General features: G+C 36.2%; 1 pseudogene; it reads left to right on the top strand.

The window, feature by feature from the left end:
* LOC149556050 (pentatricopeptide repeat-containing protein At3g09040, mitochondrial-like) overlaps positions 1-5,962 on the top strand; it is a 48,092-nt pseudogene extending 42,130 nt beyond the window's left edge.
* The last annotated feature ends 12,922 nt before the right edge of the window (positions 5,963-18,884 follow it).

Raw genomic sequence — 18,884 nt, 5'->3', positions numbered from 1 at the left:
GCATTTCAATTTATGACTGTGCAACACATATTTAATGCAACTCAAAGTTAAGTCTACATTTAGGATGCATTTGTGTATTTCCCTTATACATCTCTTAAATAGGATCTAAGTAGGACTTAATAGGTCGTCCTTGGCATTCCTATTCTATGACACAAAATGTGAGGAATGGTCTATTTACTTGGATCCTCCCTTTCTCTTATTCTAATCACTTTTAACTCCTTTTCCACACAAAAATGAGATTTTCTCATAATCTAAACATGATTTCTGCAATTGAAGACTTGTTCTGTGACCTCAAGACAATCTTGGGGAATCTTACACCTAATTAGTAGGGACGTAGTGCATCCCTACTCAATTAGGGACATAGTGTATCCCTTCTCGAGTCACCCTTTTTGGGCCTTGTATCAGGGGTCAATCTGAGGCTTTATTTCTAGCCCAGGTCTATCAATAGGAGAAAGTTAATTCAGAATCCTGACACAATTTTATGTCGGTCTCTTTTCTTATTGTTTGAGCAAATTTTGAGAATGTCTTAAGTAGTGGAGAAACATTCATTGATTTGAAATTGGTTCTCTAAAAATTTGGAGCAAATTTATACATGGGTACCCAGGCTCAATTCAATTCTGCCGAAAATCCACATGGCAAGGATAGAACGGATTTTAAAAGTTAATATAATAAAATGGCAATTGCAGATGTGGGATACGATGGTGAAGATGTTATTTTCCTTGGGGCAGACTAAGAGGTTGTGGAAGAAGGTAAAGTATTAGCATCTAGTTATCATGCCTTGCCTGAATACTTGTGTGACAATTAGTACATACTATTTATAGTTTAAGAATTTATATTTTTAAACCCCTCACATTAAAGCTCCCTTTAACCCTACTTTAGAGTGTGGTAAAAATACATGTTTAAATTGTTTATATAATATAACTAAATTTACTTATACCCTCATTAATATTCCAATTATCAACCTTTATAAATAATTAATTTTCTTAAATAAAGTTTATTTGTAACAACCATCTTTAACATTTAAATTGTTTTTAATAATCATACATATTTACTTATATGTCCATTTGTATTCTAATTCTCACACTTTATAAATAACTAAATTTCAATTTATTTATTTGTTAAAATTTTGATTTTGTTTATAAACTTTTGTTTGCTATAAAATACCTATGGACATGTCCCTTGCACCTCCTTTTGATACTCCAAACAAAATGCACTAAAACAAAACAAAGTCAAATTTATTTTTTAGATTCACAGTGATTTTTTTTCAAATTTTTTATTGTTTTCAACTACAAATTATGCAGATGGTGAAGATCAAATACTAAAATTTTAAATGGTTTCAATTTTTTGAAAATTGATCAACTAGGGGAGAGGACCCAATACTTGAACACCCTAACTTCGCGCTTATCAAAATTCCACGTAAAAATTTCAAATCGCTCCCAATTTTTTACAGTAGCTTATTTGGTGAGTCACCTACTTATAACTAAGGTTTCAAGTCCACATCACCTGTTATGATGCCACATCAGCATGCTTTTTGCCAAGTTGTCCAAAATAGCCCAAAAAAAAAATAAGACCAATGGTCGTGCATAAAGGGTACCCATAGTTGAACAGCTGATGTGGCATCACATCATTGGTTAATTTTTATAACTAAAGGTACATTTTATTCAATTTTAGGTAGTTAGCATTGTACTAACAACTTTAAAGTCACAAGTATTGGTACAATGTTGTCAAAAAAATTGAACATTAAGTCAACAAGTGTAGGTATCAAGTGAACAACTCTATTCACAACTATTGGAACGCGTTCAATTACTAGATCCTCTTCCCTATACAATTTGTAAGGAAGATAGCCTTGCCCTAAAAAAAAAACAATCCTTTCTTGGATCAGATTCCAATGCTTGACAATTTCCACCAGGGTTACAATGCAAACTTCATCAGTTTCGCTTGACGCATCATCGTCTAGATTTAGACAATGGTAGTGAAAAGATCATAGAATAAGAAAATTAACATATACCAAAAAGTGTATGTCATCAGGAATGCGGTTACCAAGCGTTGGAGGTATTTACAATGTCAACTGTTGCATGCTAATTCTCGAGATTTTGAACTCTTTTCATTCCATGATTAATGATTCTGGTCTCTACTGCAGATCTTATGGCAAATTTTGTATTGAAATCTTAATGGTGGAGTTCTTCGAGTGGTGTTGTAAGAGATCGATCATTGATCCTTTTCATGCTTTATGTTCCAACTAGCATTGATCCATTATCATTTAAAACAATGGTTGAAGGTTGATACAGATTGAGCAAAGATGCGAATTTTTGATGCTTTATTTATAATCCGACAATGCCAAGACAATTCGCCACAAGTCACAGTCTCAATCTTGCAGCATTGAGTAAAGAGGGTTGGTTGAAAGAGGCGCTTCACAGTCTGCTTACAACCCACAATCCAACAGTAAACGCCTCTACATATCTTCAGCTACTGCGAGTCTGCATCTCCGAGAAATTACTTTCAGAGGGTACGCGAATCCACTCCCACATCAATGAGAGGGAGTTTGAGTTTGCCACACGCAATTTTTTACAGAACACGCTTATACGGATGTATGATAACTGCGGAAGCTTGGCTGCTGCACGCAATGTGTTTGACCAAATGATTGAACACGATATCTTCTCATGGAATATCATAATTGCAGCTTACAGAAGACATGGGTATCCTCACGAGACATTGGCAGTGTTTCACAAAATGCAACCAACTGGTGTCCAACCTGATCAGTTCACGTTTGCCAGCGTACTCCCTGCGTGTGCCAAAATGAACTCGTTGGAACAGGGTATGGTCATACATCAAAGAATAATTGATAGTGGGTTTTCGACAGATGATGTAGTTGCAAATGCCCTGGTAGATATGTTTGGAAAATGTGGAAGCATAGAGAAAGCCCGTGAGCTGTTTGAGAAAATGCCTCAAAAAAATGTGGTTTCATGGAATGCAATGATTGCAGGATGTACGCAAAACGGTGATCTTGACGGAGCTGTAAGGCTTTTCGAAAAAATGCCTCGTAGAGATGTTATTTCATGGAATGCAATGATTGCAGGATATGCACAAAATGGGTTTGTTGAAGAGGCCTTGGAAACGTACAAGAAAATGCAATCAGCAGGTGTAAAACCCATCGCTACAACCTTTGGCAGTGTCCTCACGGTTTATACCAAGATGGAAGCGTTAGAACAGGGCATGGGTATCCACCAAAGCATAATAAAAATGGGTTTTTTGTCAGATGTTTTAGTTATAAATGCCTTGGTAGATATGTATGCAAAATGTGGAAGCGTACACAAGTCAGGTTAACTGTTCGACAAAATGGCTCAAAAAGATGTCATCTCATGGACTTCACTGATTGCAGGATATGTACAAAATGGAGTTGTTCTAAAGGCATTAGAAACTTTTAAGCAAATGCAGTTGACGGGTGTAAAGCCAAACTCCACAACCTTCGCTAGCATCCTCCCAGCCTGTGCAAGACAGGGAAACTTAGAACAGGGTATGTGCATCCATCGAAGCGTAGTGGACAGGAGCATTTTGTCAGATGTTGTAGTTGCAAATGCCCTGGTAGATATGTATGGAAAATGTGGTAGCATACAGAAGGCATGCTATCTGTTTGACAAAATGCCTCAAAAAAATGTGATTACATGGACTGCAATGATTGCAGGATACACACAAAATGGGCTTGTTGAAAAAGCATTGGAAGCCTTTAAGCAAATGCATTTGGCAGACATTAAACCAAACTCCGCAACTTTTGCAAGCCTCCTCCCTGCTTGTGCCAAAATGGGAGACGTAGAACAAGGTATGGAAATCCATCAAAGTATAATGGAAAGAGGACTTCTGTCAGATGTTATAGTTGCAAATGCTCTGATTGATATGTATGCAAAATGTGGAAACACGCATAAGGCGCTTGCACTTTTTGACAAAATGCCTCAAAAGAATGTAGTATCGTGGAATACAATGATTTCAGGATATACACAAAATGGGTTTGGTGAAAAGGCTCTGGAAACATTGAAGCAAATGCGCTCAGCAGGTGTAAAGCCTGATTCCACAACCTTTGTTAGTGTCCTCCCAGCGTGTGCCAAAATGGGAGCTTTAGAACAGGGCATGGATATCCATCAAAGCATAATGGAAATGGACATATTGTCAGATGTTGCGGTTGCAAATGCCCTAGTAGACATGTATGCAAAATGTGCCAGCATCCATAAGGCACGTGAACTATTTGATAAAATGCCTCAAAGGAATGTGATCTCGTGGACTGCAATGATTTCAGGATATGCACAAAATGGCTTTTGCGAGGATGCTCTTAGTCTTTTTGAATTGATGAAGCTCTCTAGAACACACCCTGATCATGTAAGCTTCAGTTGTCTATTATTGGCATGCAGTCATGCTGGTTTAGTGGAGGAAGGCTGTAAATACTTCAATCTCATAAGTGACTCCCATTGGATTACACCTACAATTGATCATTATGTGTTAATGGTTGACCTTCTTGGTCGTGCTGGCTACATCGAGGAAAATCTAAATTTCATCATCAAAGTGCCAATTAAACCTGTGGTTGTTGTATGGTTGTGTTTGCTTGGTGCCTGTAAAGCACACAAGAATATAAGGTTGGGAGTATTTACTGCAACTCTTCTTGTTGAGCTGGATCCTAAAAATACAGCAACTTATATTCTTTTATCTAACATCTATGCAGAAATGGGTCACTGGGTTGAAGTTCAAATGGTAAGAAGTTTAATGAAAGATAGAGGCATTGAAAAGATACCTGGATGTAGTTGGATTGAAATCCACAAAATATTACATGCATTTTGTATAGGAGACAAATTACACCTTCAGACATAGACGATCTTTGCAAAGTTGGAAACTTGTCATGGTGGGGAGAAGGAATAAAAAGAATTATTCCTCCGTCATTATAGATTGTTTAGTTTCGTGGAATTCATTTATTCATCTGGATTGGAAAACACGTATCTGGGAACAAATGTTAGCTATCAAGTACCTCAAACACCACACCGCAACAAGTTTATATCCAAGATTGTTTGTGAGTGTGAACCAGTTCCTCAGTTTAAATCAATTACAATGTTCTCGTGGGGGTTATTGGTGATGCTAAGTGAAGCAATCCAAGACTTCAATGCTCGGAGATGATAGGACGAGACTTGATAGTTCTTTGTTCCAAATTTAATCCATATCTTGTGTTCGGGTGTTCAATTTGGGATTCCATTACATATATCAAATATATGTGGACAATCTGGGCAGAACAGTCTGATGGTGATCCAGATATGTCAGGAAATGATCTGGAGCAGTCTAAAGGCGATCCAGATGAGCAGTCCAGGAAGGCGCTGTCTGTGGTGCCACAAGAATGCACCTCCTCATAGAGCAAATATAATGCATTTAGGCTAAAAACATGGGTAGTGGGTGCATATATGTTGCCCTGTAGCCATTGGCGTCGAGGGATGGCCCAGAAGAACAGAGCAATCTGGGGATGATCGGAAGCAATTTGGGGGTGAATGCAGATTTCCTCAAAGGAAGGAATTTGTGTAGAGTCACACTAGAAGTTGGGAGGACTATGGAAGACATCTTAACATGTGTAGTCACTCAGCATAAATCATCACTCTGTTGTAGTCAACATCCTGGCTGTTTATTGGGCCTGCCTTCAACATATACAATCATCATGTTAATTACAATGCCTTATCAAATATTAATTGTATAACATGATAAACTGCACTCAATATTGGATCTAGGAAGATCACGAGGTTAACAAAGAGCATCGTGTAATACCTTTTAAAGGTTGGAAAGACACAGAGACAGACAAAATACATCAACACATCAGGTGAAGGCTCAATAAACATGAAGCTTCACCGCAAGGAACATATGTGTAATTTGAAGAAAGAGAAATATATGTAATAAATGTTATTCAAGAATATATATATACATATAAATGAGTGTTTACATATATTTTTAAATCTGTTTAAAAACAAATTTTCAAATAAGGGATGCCTCATAAAAACATGGATGGGCTGTTTCTGATTAATTTAATATTATTTTATTTCTAACTATTTAATTTTTACTTTTTAAAATGTTTTTAAGATAATTATAAAAATATTATATCTAGAGTAAAACTGAATATTTAAATTTAATTCAAGACTTCTCTGAAGAGAGTTTTTAATTCTATTTTCTAATTTCCTTCATGAAAATAAAGTTAGGGAAAATGATTGTTTTCTTTTCCATTTAATGTGTGTATGTGTATCTAAATTAGTTTTTAAAACTATTTAAAAAATAAAATTAATATTTTTTGCTTAACAATTTGTGTTTAAGAAGGTAACAGTCTTATGGTAAGCCTTATTGTTGGGGGACTGATTGTGCATCATGGAATGACAGATTTTTAAAGTAGGTTCTTCAAGTATTTCTATGGAGAAGGAAAGGGAAAGAAGGAAAGAAGATACAATAAGATAAAATCTAACTAAAGACCACACTCCATAACACAAATTGTTGAGCATTTCAAAACTCCATTTTGTTAAAGCATAATGCAACATAAGATATTGCAAACAACAAAAAGAATCATAAACATGTTTCTGTAGTCTACGACTTGCTAAACGTTTGTACTAGCTTTAACCAAACAACACAATTTCATTCCTTAAATGATATAAAACATAGTTTAAAAGATAATCACATAATAATTAAGAGTTTTCGAACGAGCCTTATCCAATTGCCTTTGTCATCACTCCCTATGAGATTTGTTCAATCAACAAGCTTGCTTTTGTGGTCAATCTTTGAGCATCGTCAATGAATTTCAAGGTAGGACACAATCACATCTTTTATCTTCTCCCAAGAAGAAACATATAACTGCTAGAGAAGAGGGACAAAATTCACCTGCCATGCTAGGGTAGACTCTATTCTACAACTATTGAAGTTGTTGGTCTTTGTCTCATATATCTTCTCGTATATTGTTGACTTCGCCTAAAGCATTTGATAAATCCTAGTGCCATAGCTCCAACTCTTGGTTGTGCATTCTCTATAGGAATTTAACATCTTGCCTTACTCTCATTTATGTAGGGATTCTTGAATTTCTTGAAACCTTCTCTAGAAATCGGCTTCCTCGAGTTGCATTCTCTATTAGGTTTCACTCAACTCTTGATATTTGACATTGAGTTGGGTTTCTACCAACTCCTTTTTCTTTCTTTTAGGGGGTTTTGATGCCCTAAGGCATCTTCTAACCATTTTTGCAACTTCTCATAGTCAAGCATTGCTTTTCTTTCCTTTTGAAGTTGAGCATCTTATTATCTAAAATGTATTGTTGGAGTTGTCCCAACTTCTGCCTTCTTGTTTGCAATGTGAGACCAACATCTGTTTTTTTCCTTTTGTAGGTTAACACTACTCTCCTGGAGATCCTGAAGCTCTTCATCTTTGGCAAATTGCAACCTCTTTTACCTTTTTGAGGGCGATGATTACATTTTTGGAGGCCAGAGTTCCTTTTGTGTTGTCCTCATTATTGCATGCTCTATTTGAAGGAAGGCATAACTTTTTTCTTGATTTTCCATCCTTAACCTGAAAGACTACATTTCATGCCCCTTTATTTCAATTATGAGCCTCTCCACGCTAGTGCACACACTTTCTAATTCCCTCCTTGTATTCTCCATTTTTTTATTTATGTTTCAAGAGATTGAAGTTGACATTCTTTGCAGTTCTTCCATATAGTCTACTTTACTATGAGGGTCAGCACGCCTAATATTAATTTTGACTACTTAGACTGAATAATCTTCTATCTACATCTCACTTTCCCATTTTAGAACTTTTAAAATCATTGACACCAACATCGGCCTCATCATAGAGGGTCTCCATCTTGTCAGCATCCTTGAGTTTTTTCTTTTTCATTCTTGCAACTCAATTCTATCTTTTTGTAATAGACTGAAACCTTAATTCTTTGGGAGACTAAACTTTTTTGTCCAACAAAAGTGAAACCAATTGGAAGACCAAAAGATAGGGTGATCACTGGAGCACCAGTCTATGAACTAGCAACCAATGTTCTAGGAAGGCTTAGGGTAGTAGGTTCAAGAAAAGTGGATTGTTTGGGAGTGTTGGGGTTGCAAAAGAGGAAGTGGACCATCAACTAAATAGATGTTGAGGGAGGTGGAGTGGTTGATGAGGATGGGAAATGCATTGATGATGGTGTTTGTGTATCTGTATTAGTTGATGAAGAGTTTCAAGTAGATATAAATATAGATGGGACTTTTAAACTTAGGAGAAAGGTGACTATGAAATGGCCTTCGTCATGGTAAAGTTAAGCACAAAAACACGAATTATTATTTGGCTAGAAATATATGGCACATTGGAATCAATAGTCATGACCATGTTTGATTGTAGAGAATGAGGTTACACAAAATTGGCCATTATGACACTTACAGATTATGAAAGGGATGGAGATGGTGGTAATGTGGAATTGACCAAATATTGAGAAGAAAGAAGGGGTGAAAATTTTGTGAAGGTAGTGGTAGTGTGGATTTGACTAAAGATTGAGAAGAAAGAAGGGCTGAAAAATGTGCTTGTTGAATAGGGGTCTTGGGGCCATTGCCATGACTGCCTCCTCGTCTTTTTCTTTGTCTTTCTTCAAGAACATGTGTTGGGTCTAATTTCATTGGTCTTCGTCTCTTCTTTAGAGGAGGTGTGTGTACTTCTTCCACTTCAAATCCGTTAGAATATTATACTCATCGATACCACCGCTTTAGTATCCTTGTATGCAATTTATGAATTGTCAACACAATGTTGACCATCAATTTGGACAATGAATAAACCACCAATCTCTCTTCCAATTGGGATGATTCTACCTTGCCTTGTTGAGGGGTAACTCAACGTTCAAGCCCACCTTCACCATTGAAATTATTTGAGGACCCCACACTCAAATGCTCTCTATTTCAATCTACATCAAAGTCATGATCCCAATTATATCGTTGTACAAGGTGTCCATATCACCAATTTCTTGGCAATAAATCTAATAAGTTGACATCTTATTACGGGTTTAATTTTCTTCTCTAAGATATTTCTTTATTGACAAGGTAATCTTTCAAGCTAGGTTCACCTCTATCACCTTCTTGTAAAAAATGAACCAAGATCACCCCCTGCTAAGAACCTAGATAAATCTACAATTGTGTTGGGCCCTATCTATATTGAACTACAACACTCTTTCCAATAAATTCGCATAGCATTAGAAAAGGGAACTCTATGATTAGAGGGTAAGCAACCATCTAGATCATGATACCAAAATCATAATTAAGACGCAAGCCTAAACTTAATATCTTGGCAATGAGTACATATTCAACTTTCTTCTTTGATACATATATCCCTCCATAAGTCAATGTACCCTTGAAGGTCGTTTTCTTCTTCCTTCTAAACCTAAAAAGCATATCCACTATAGACATGCCAAAAGCCCTCTAATGTCAGGGTCTAATTAGTTATGCACAAGCAACCTAAAAGATTCACCCATGTAAAACCATATCCACACACAAAATTAAAGTCTTCTCCACAAAGAGTTAGTTGATCTCCTAAAAACCTTAGAAACTTCTCCTCCATTCAAAAATCTTGAAGAATATGGGATAAAACGACCAAAAAAAAAAACTCATAATAATCACATGTAGCAAACAACACATAAGTCCACATAGTTACTAGATTTCTTCTATTCCCCTCACGCATGACATATAATCTAGGCATTTTTGAAATGTTACATTTTGATATCAAAACAAGTGAGCAAGGAAAGAGGAGTGGAATTTACTTTCTTTGTTATACTTTCAAAACTATATGTGGATCCTATTGGCAATGACTTTTTTAAATTATAGTGATAGGCATTGTCTTCCTTTCTTAGCTTGAGCATGAACCTCAACTAGTATGATTGGATATCATAATCACCATCTTTGCAATAGAAGAAAAAGAACTTAGAATACATTCTACAAATATTGTCTGAAGGATTTGTGAAAAACAAGAAATGTAGGCGTAGACCTATTCCTAGGAAATTGGTTATATTCATTGTTGCGAAAGGTGACAATATGACCTCTCTTTGACTAGAAAGCTTCAAGCACACTATACCTAAATCTAAAAATTTTGCAATCATACAGGAGGCAAAGTTTCTTTTTAATCACTCCAAAATTGATGACCAATCTCAATTTGGTCCCATGGAGCATTCAAGTTTGAGCATAATAGCATTTGGAATATATGTTAGTTCAAGGCAAGGGTGTACCTAAGGCATTGAGGAGTAACGCAAGCTAGACTACCACAAATAATAACCCAACCAATATTTGTCCTTTTGATTCATTGTGATCTTCATGTTATAGTACACCCTTCTCAAAGGTCCTTGGAATTAGTTCACAAATTTGGATTACAGATATGATTGGCCCAATCTTGCACCGTAGTTGCATCCTTGTGGACAACCTTCTCCAAGGTTTTGGTGTGTTCATATTTAGGTCTCTAAGACATGGGAGTGTATGCATAAGAAGCATTTTTGAAAACATCTACATAGTGAGGTATGTGTACAACCCAAGCGCTAGCATGAGAGATTGAAACTTCTACAACCATAGTCAAAGACAACAAATAATTCCTTCCTCCAATCATTGTCATTTTTATACTTGGTATCTACTTTTAAATTACCTTCCTTCATTGGAATCCAATCTTAATCCTCAACCTACAAATTGTCTTCAAAATGTCACCATTGAGATTGATACAAAAAATATATCTATCGCTATTCAACACTTTCCTTTTGTTTCTATTTGATGCATCACAACTTTAAGATGCATTAGAACTCATAAAATAATCTTATTTTTTAAGACTTTTCAAAACATAAAGATTTATAACATTTATCCATGCTTAGATCCACACACTTCTCTCAAATTATTCACCGTTGAGGTTCATGTCAATCCTTTTGATAAGCTAGATTAAGTTCTTATTTTTAGACTTTACAATGACATTTTCTTGAGGATAATAATTTAACATATTAAAATCATTGTCAACATTGCCATGATAGTAAAAAGTGTTATCGATTGCAACATCATGTCCAAGATGACATTGATTCGAATACCACAATTGTTGAGGGTGTTAATGATAAGGAAATAAATCCATGGCATCCCCTAATCAAAACTTGTAAATATATACCAATCATTTGCCCTCTCATTCTATCGATACTATCCATCCTACCAATTCTTTGGCTTCCTATCCTATCAATGTTTTTGAGCCTAATAATCCTTTAGTTGTGAATATTGACAATATGTATGAAGTGGCCAACAATGTTGTTAACCTCATTAAGCAACCTAAACTTAAACCCTGACCTAAGCCAGAACCTTACATTACGTTTGATCATAAGGAAACTATTAACTCACCTGATGGACTTATATACATTATTGTATAGATCAATGGAAAGTTCTCTCAAGTGGTACTTATTGATCCTACGTGGTGAATGTTATTACCAAGGAATATCTCTTTACAAGATAGTTTCATTAAGAAACTTATGAAAAATCTAATGTGATGATTAAGGTGCATGACAATGTTTCTAGTTCTACCATAGGTTCTATCAGCCTTCTCACTAAAGTTTGCATGAATTTCTTAGATGTCACCTTTGGCATTATTCCTGCCTCCAATAAATTCCAAGTGAGATTGAGACCTTCTTTTTTTAGTTCCAAGAAAGCTATTGTTGCTCCTATTCATAAGTGTTTAAAGTTATCTCAAAATGCATAAATTATCATGATTAATCGTAGTCTCCATAAACCATTAGTGAGTCATGAAAATAACCTTGACTTATTTTGGCCTCAAACACCTCAAAAATTACAACCTTGACAAGACATCATTCTCAAAAAATCAAAAGTGAAATGATATAAAGTCAAGCAAACCTATGAATTTTCCACCTCCTCATCTTAGACTTAGGCTCCTTCCTAAACCCTGCATTCCTTATATATAAATGCTTCAGTTTAAACTCCTATAACCTACAAACATGATGGAGTTCAAGATCGAGTGTACCCAACTTGGAGGTGACCTACTCCCCAAAAAATAACCACATAGTGTAAATATAACAATAGCACAGAGATTCAGATCAATTGCAACATTTATTTTGATAATAGAATCATAAGATTTACATTCAACATGCTCAGTTGTAAAGCCTTCTGGGTTACGCCCAATACAAAGAAAAATACAACTCAATCCTCATATGTAAAGATCCACCTCCTACCTATCATCCCTCAAGATGATCCTAGCTACTCCATGCTTAACTGATTGACTCTAGACATCATAAGACCCTCTACTTATACCAAACCAAGCCATAGCTCAGCCTGAAAGACTACATTAAATAAACACTCAATCCACAAGTCGGCCTGGCAGATTAAATAATAGTTAGGACAGTCCCCAAGTTTACAATCATAACTAACTCATAAGATAAAATAACATTATGTGGGCTTAGATATATTCCATCTAATGATCTAGATCTAACATCACATAAGTTAACTCCCATAGATTAAAGCTCACATAAATAATCTCCAATGTCTGCCTAGAAAATAAGGAACATGTTACTAGTAGCCACCAAAAGAGCTCTAACTCCAACATGATCCATCTAAGCATTATGTGTACATAGCACAAGGTCAACCAAGATGCCTTAAACATAACCCTAACTGCACAAAACATAGGGTCCATAAAATCCAAGCTTGATGCTCCTATATCAAATTCCTAGGGTAAATAAAAAAAGTGTGTCCCTCACTTTGATGCCAAAATAAATATTCGCACCCATCTTCATCTTCACAAAGGTTTCCACTTCATCAAGGATAAGATAACAAATCTGCAAATCCAACATTTATGCTTCATCCATTCAAACATCAAAATCTTCTTTGCTATGGCTACCCAATCAACATGCTCACTCCCAGGTATAAACTGAGCCACATAAGGCCTCACAAACAATCTTTGCAATTGATCACAGTCAGGAAAAGTAACATCCTCAAACATAAAATCCATGTTAAGACCATCATGAAAATCCAAACCAAGTCGGCAACAACATGTAAACCCAAATCCACAATAGTAGCAACATGCAAACCCTCAACCATGTCAACCACAAGAAAATCATAAACATCCAAATCCATGTCAGTAATAACATATAGATTCTAAACCACATCAGTAATAAGTATGTCTAACTCCACATCAATAGCAACATCCATATCATTAACAATAGGATCCCCAACCATATAAGAAGGAACATGTGAGTCCAAAACCATATTCACATTGATAACAATATGAAATCCAAATCAACCATATCAGTAGTAACTTGTACATACTCAATCATTTCAACAAAAATATATGAATTTAGATCCATATCAATAACCATATGCAAATTCTCATCCATATGTAAATCCTCATTACCACAAATACAAATCTCACTATCCACAATAAGATGCTCTGTAATTTCCATGTCATATCCATCCATGTGCTCGTGAAAACCAAAAGATACCTCATCATCTTTAGCAAATTCAACCTTTACCTCCTCCTCATTAGCAAAGTGTCTTGTTCTCTTAACAAGCCTTCTAACTGGCTAGAGAACACTCCTTTTGATTAGTAGATGCTAACTCAAACAATGCTCATCATCTCTTCAATCCTTCGTTTGAATTTAGCCCAAATCTTATCCAACTTATCCATCAAGTTCCTCTTAAAGTGTAACTACCTCACATCGGAGATCTAATTGCAAGACTCCTATTGCCTCCCACTCAAAAATCTACTTTCCATCTTCGCAACCTTCCTCAATTTGGTGATATGTTCACCCAAGGAGAACTTCTTCTCTCACAACAAGCTTTCACTAGCAAAATAATCCATCTTCAAGTCCTCTACAATTGCGAGCCAGAACCATGATTCGTCACCTCGTGTAATGTCCCCACTTTAGCAATTGTCCAATTGCATGACCGTTAGCTTTTCTTTTAATTTATTTTATTTTATTAATCCCACATTGCTTGTGAAAAGTGGTCGACCCTATGAAGTAGGAATAAAAGGAGAGCTTATGGCTATTGTTAGGCAAGTTGAATATGAGAAGAAATTGGATGCATGAGTTATGGATCTATTCCTGGCATTAGAGGATGTCTATCCTCTCTTGTAACCTTCTAGACATCATTCCCTTGGGGTTTGGCCTTTGGAATTAGTGGAGGAATGTTTTTATGAGGGTCTTGGACTAATTGAAGGTGGTTTTTACTGTACCAACACTGTAGCATGGCACTATTCATATTACTATAGCAGCAAGTTGGGAAATCATGACTAGAATAACATGTTATAATGCTGGAGTAATTAGTGAGTTGGAAAGCTTTCTATGTATTTGATTTTATTAGCTTAAAAACTAATATTATTTCAATAGCAGTTCAATCTTCAGTATTACATAAATTCCTTCTTGTTCATGTTATGTGGTTTCAAATCTATGCAAAGACATTAAAATCACTATTAGTAGTTGGTTTGGTTTTTTGGGCATTTCTAGTGTGCCCATTATAAAAACTGAACCAACTCTTGATAGAGATTTTAATGTCTTTGCATAGATTTGAAACCACATAACATGAACAAGAAGGAATTTATGCAAACTGAAGATTGAACTACTGTTGAAATAATATTAGTTTTCAAACTAATAAAATCAAATAAATTGAAAACTTTTCTACTCACTAATTACTCCAACATTATAACATGTAAAATCATCCCTTCACAATAGCATAAGTATCAGACAAGGAGTGGGAATGATATGAGAAAACACCCAATCTACTTGTAGTTGGAAATGTGCCCAAGCTACTTGTTAATGAAGCTGATACCAATGAATTCCAAAGGCCAAACCCTAAGGGAATGATGTCTAGAATGTCACAAGAGAGGATAAATGTCCTCTAATGCCAAGAACAAATCCATAACTCTCTCATCCAATTTCTTCTCATATTCAACCTATCTAACAATAGCCACAAGCTCTCCTTTTATTTCTACTTCATAGGGTCAACCACTTTTCACAAGCAATGTGGGATGAATAAAATAAAATAAAAGGCTAACAGTCACACAATTGGACAACTGCTAAAGTGGGGACATTATTGTCTGCCCCCCTTGAAATTGCTTGTCCTCAAGCAATCCAGCAATACAATGAATTCCAACCTCCACCTAGATCCCAAATCAAGTGGTATGTGACATCCCTGTGGACATTAAACCAATTGAAAACCAGCATGACCTATACAGCCTAGCACCCAAAACTTGTGTTGATGATCTAGAAGTTAGAATGTCACCAGAAGGCAACTCTATAGAAGATCTATGAAACCTCTTCTTCCCTGTATCCACCCACATAATATATATTGGACTGGAATCTTGATCATCACCAACATGCATTGAAAAAGATGTAGCTACAAGTGAACCATATGCACTCATGCGAAATGTATCAAAAAATAGGTGTAGTCGCATCAAAGTATATGGACATAGGAACAGCACTAATTGTCACAATAGAAAACTGAATCAAATCTATAGTTGATGAAAACTCATAATCATCAACATCTGTGCCATCATTAGAACACACATCAACCACTGCATGCATACTTCTAAACTCCTCATTGGATGGTTCAACTGACATAGAAGTAGCTGTTGATATGACATTATCCTTGCATTCTCCTAATCCCACTATTATTGCATCGCCATCCCCTAACAAAGCCTCATATATGGACTCCTAACTTTGCACACATGACTTAATGCCATATTGTGAATCAATAATACTAGAGCATAAACCCACATCTACTGACTCTGTTGAAACACCCACATCACCAACATCATAGCTAGGTGGTTCTATACGTGTCTCGATCCCACCTAAGGAAGAAACTATCTCGATCCCACCTAAGGAAGAAACTATCTCTTGCACTATAGCAACACCATGAGATTTCACATACAATTATCCAATAATAATCTTATCCTTGAGAGAGCCAAAAGTATTAATGGTAACAACTACATCAACTATCTCTGCACTAATTGTAGCAAGAGCTCTAGGACCCTCAACCCACTAAAGCCTAGTGTTGTTATCCTCTGCTGCCACTGACTGTAATGGACACCCTTGGATGTCCCAAAAAACTAAACCAAATTGCTGAAAGGAATTATGTCAAACAGTTTGCATTCAAAAACCCCTTATAACTCCGAAAATCAAACGTTTATTTGTTTGTTGTGTTTCATGCATGGAATTGGTATCATACAACATAAAAAAGAAAGAAACTACAATAATATGCAAAGTGGAAATGAACTGCTGCTAATAAAATGTTATTTTCAGAATTCATAAAACCAAATACATGGCAGATTTATCAACTCACTAATTACTTCAGCAATATTGTCATAATACTCTAGCCCATGCTTACAAACTTGTTGCTACAATACTTTGTCCTCCAATCATTCCACTACCTTCATAATACCATTCCCTCCAAGCGGCATAAGCGTCGGACAAGTAGTGAAGAAGATATGAGCAAAATATCAAATCTGCTTGTAGTCGGAAATGCAACTAAACTGCCTGATAATGAAGCCAATAAGAAAGAATTCCAAAGGCCAAACCCCAAGGGAATGACGTCTAGAATGTTACAAGAGAGGATAGATGTCCTCAAATGCCAAGAACAAAGCTGCAACTCACACACCAATTTCTTCTCATATTCAACCTGTCTAATGAAGCCACAAATGCTTCCTTTTATTCTATTCCCACGGGTCCGCTCAACTCATATGGGCAATGTGGGATAAAAGATGTGTAATATAAAACATATATTAAAATACCCCTTATGTCTCCCTTGGGTACACATCACCATAAAATAAATATTAAAGTAACACTTTAATATTTTACAATTAAATTAGACGTTACTTTAATAAAACTTCAGGCATTAAAATGTATTAGCAATCGGACTCCGAATAATGTGAGTGATAGCTCATCGGAAAGCTCTCACCGAGGAGTATCGAATCTAATCACCAAAATTGACCTGCATTATGTCCTGCTAACTTACTAAAAATAGTAAGTATGCCTGAAACTGAGTAAATCAACTTCGTTTTGGCCCAAACTGGAAATGACTAGGCCAAAACACTCCAAGATCCCATTAAACCCTTCGTTAGCCCTCGGGACCATGTAGAACAAGGCTAACGCACACACACTTGGTCAACTGCTAAAAATGGGGACATTACAATCCGCCCCCCTTGAAATTGCTTGTCCTCAAGCAATCTCAGTCCAGCCTGCTGAATAACCTGCTCACTCTCCCATGTAGAATCTTCCTCCGGCAGGTCTTTCCATCTGACCAAATACTCCTTCACTATCCTGTAATGGCTACTTTAGAAATAGCTCTGATACCACTGTAATGGACACCCAGGAATGCCCAAAAGCTGAACCAAGGCTAAAATTATATTAATTCTAAAAATGTTGCAATCAAGTACAAAGAGATGTATTCCAAAGGCCAAACCCTAAGGGAATGACGTCTAGAATGTTACAAGAGAGGATGAACGTCCTCTAATGCCAAGAAAGATATGTGATTCACACATCCAAACTCTTATCAAATGCAATTCACAATCATCCGATACAATAATCCCATGCTCAACAATGAGACTTACAGCCCTATTTATCCTTTTCTTCATCCTTCTGGAAGGAACTAAAACATTAATTAATTGCAAGAGCTAGAAGCTTCCTCCTTCCAATAATTAATGCATACCCTAGAAATTCCTCCCTGACAATAATTATTTAAATCACGAGAGGCTTTCGTCCTTCCAATATTTAATACATACCCTAGAAGCTTTTAATACAAAGTCACCTTTTAATTTTTAATTGAATGACTTTAATTTTTCTTATCCTCCACTTAGATTTTGGAGAACGTGAAGGCTAAAACATGGGATCATTACAAATCTGCCCTCCTTGAAATTGCTTGTCCTCAAGCAATTAACTAACATAATGGACTCCAACCTCCACCTGGATCCCAATATGTGATATCCATATGGAAAAACCAATTGCAAACCTGCATCATCAAGACCAACCCCTGTAGCCTAACATTCAAAACTTGTGCTGATGAAGTCAAAATGTCATCATAAGGCAACTCCATAGAAGATCTATGAAACTTCTTCTTCCCTTTATCCATCCACATAATATATATTGGATTGGAATGCATATTGTCACCATCATGCTTTGAAAAAGATGTAGCTGTAGGTGAACCATATGTACTCATGCTAACTGTATCAACAATAGGTGTTGCCGCATCGAAATATATGGACATAGGAACAACATTAACCAATGCAACAGAAAATTGAACTAAATTTGTAGTTGATGAAAACTCATAATCATCAACATGTGTGGCTTCATTAGAAAATACATCAACCACTGCATTTATACCATTAAACTCCTCATTGGATGGTTCAACTAACATAGAAGTGGCTGTTGATATGACAGTATCCTCGCATTCTCCTAATCCCATTATTGTTGCATCGCCATCCCCTGAAAAAGCTTCATATGTGGACTCCTGACTATCACCAATAGCATAGCCCGGTGGTGTCTCGATCCCATCTAAAGAATCAACTACCTTATGCTTTGGAGCAACATACAAATCGTCAATGTTGATGCCCATCTTTTTTGCCATAAGTTGCAACATCATATCCATTCGCCTATTTTGCTCCTGTTGCATACAACAGCCCTTCTCTAATGTACCCAGTAATCTAAATATTACATTTTCTTGATCTTGACTGATATACATTTTGTCAAACACTTTTCCCTCTATCCGGCTATCTATAAGATCTCCACAGGATGGCAGGACTAACAGCTCTGATACCACTGTAATGGCTACTTTAGAAATAGCTCTGATACCACTGTAATGGACACCCAGGAATGCCCAAAAGCTGAACCAAGGCTGAAATTATATTAATTCTAAAAATGC

Source organism: Cupressus sempervirens, chromosome 5 (assembly GCF_028749045.1).
Source record: "Cupressus sempervirens isolate cs-2001-9-10 chromosome 5, ASM2874904v1, whole genome shotgun sequence".
In the NCBI taxonomy this organism is placed as follows: Eukaryota; Viridiplantae; Streptophyta; class Pinopsida; order Cupressales; family Cupressaceae; genus Cupressus; species Cupressus sempervirens.
Note: the sequence above shows the minus strand (reverse complement) of the source record. Positions and strands in the feature narration are given on the sequence as shown.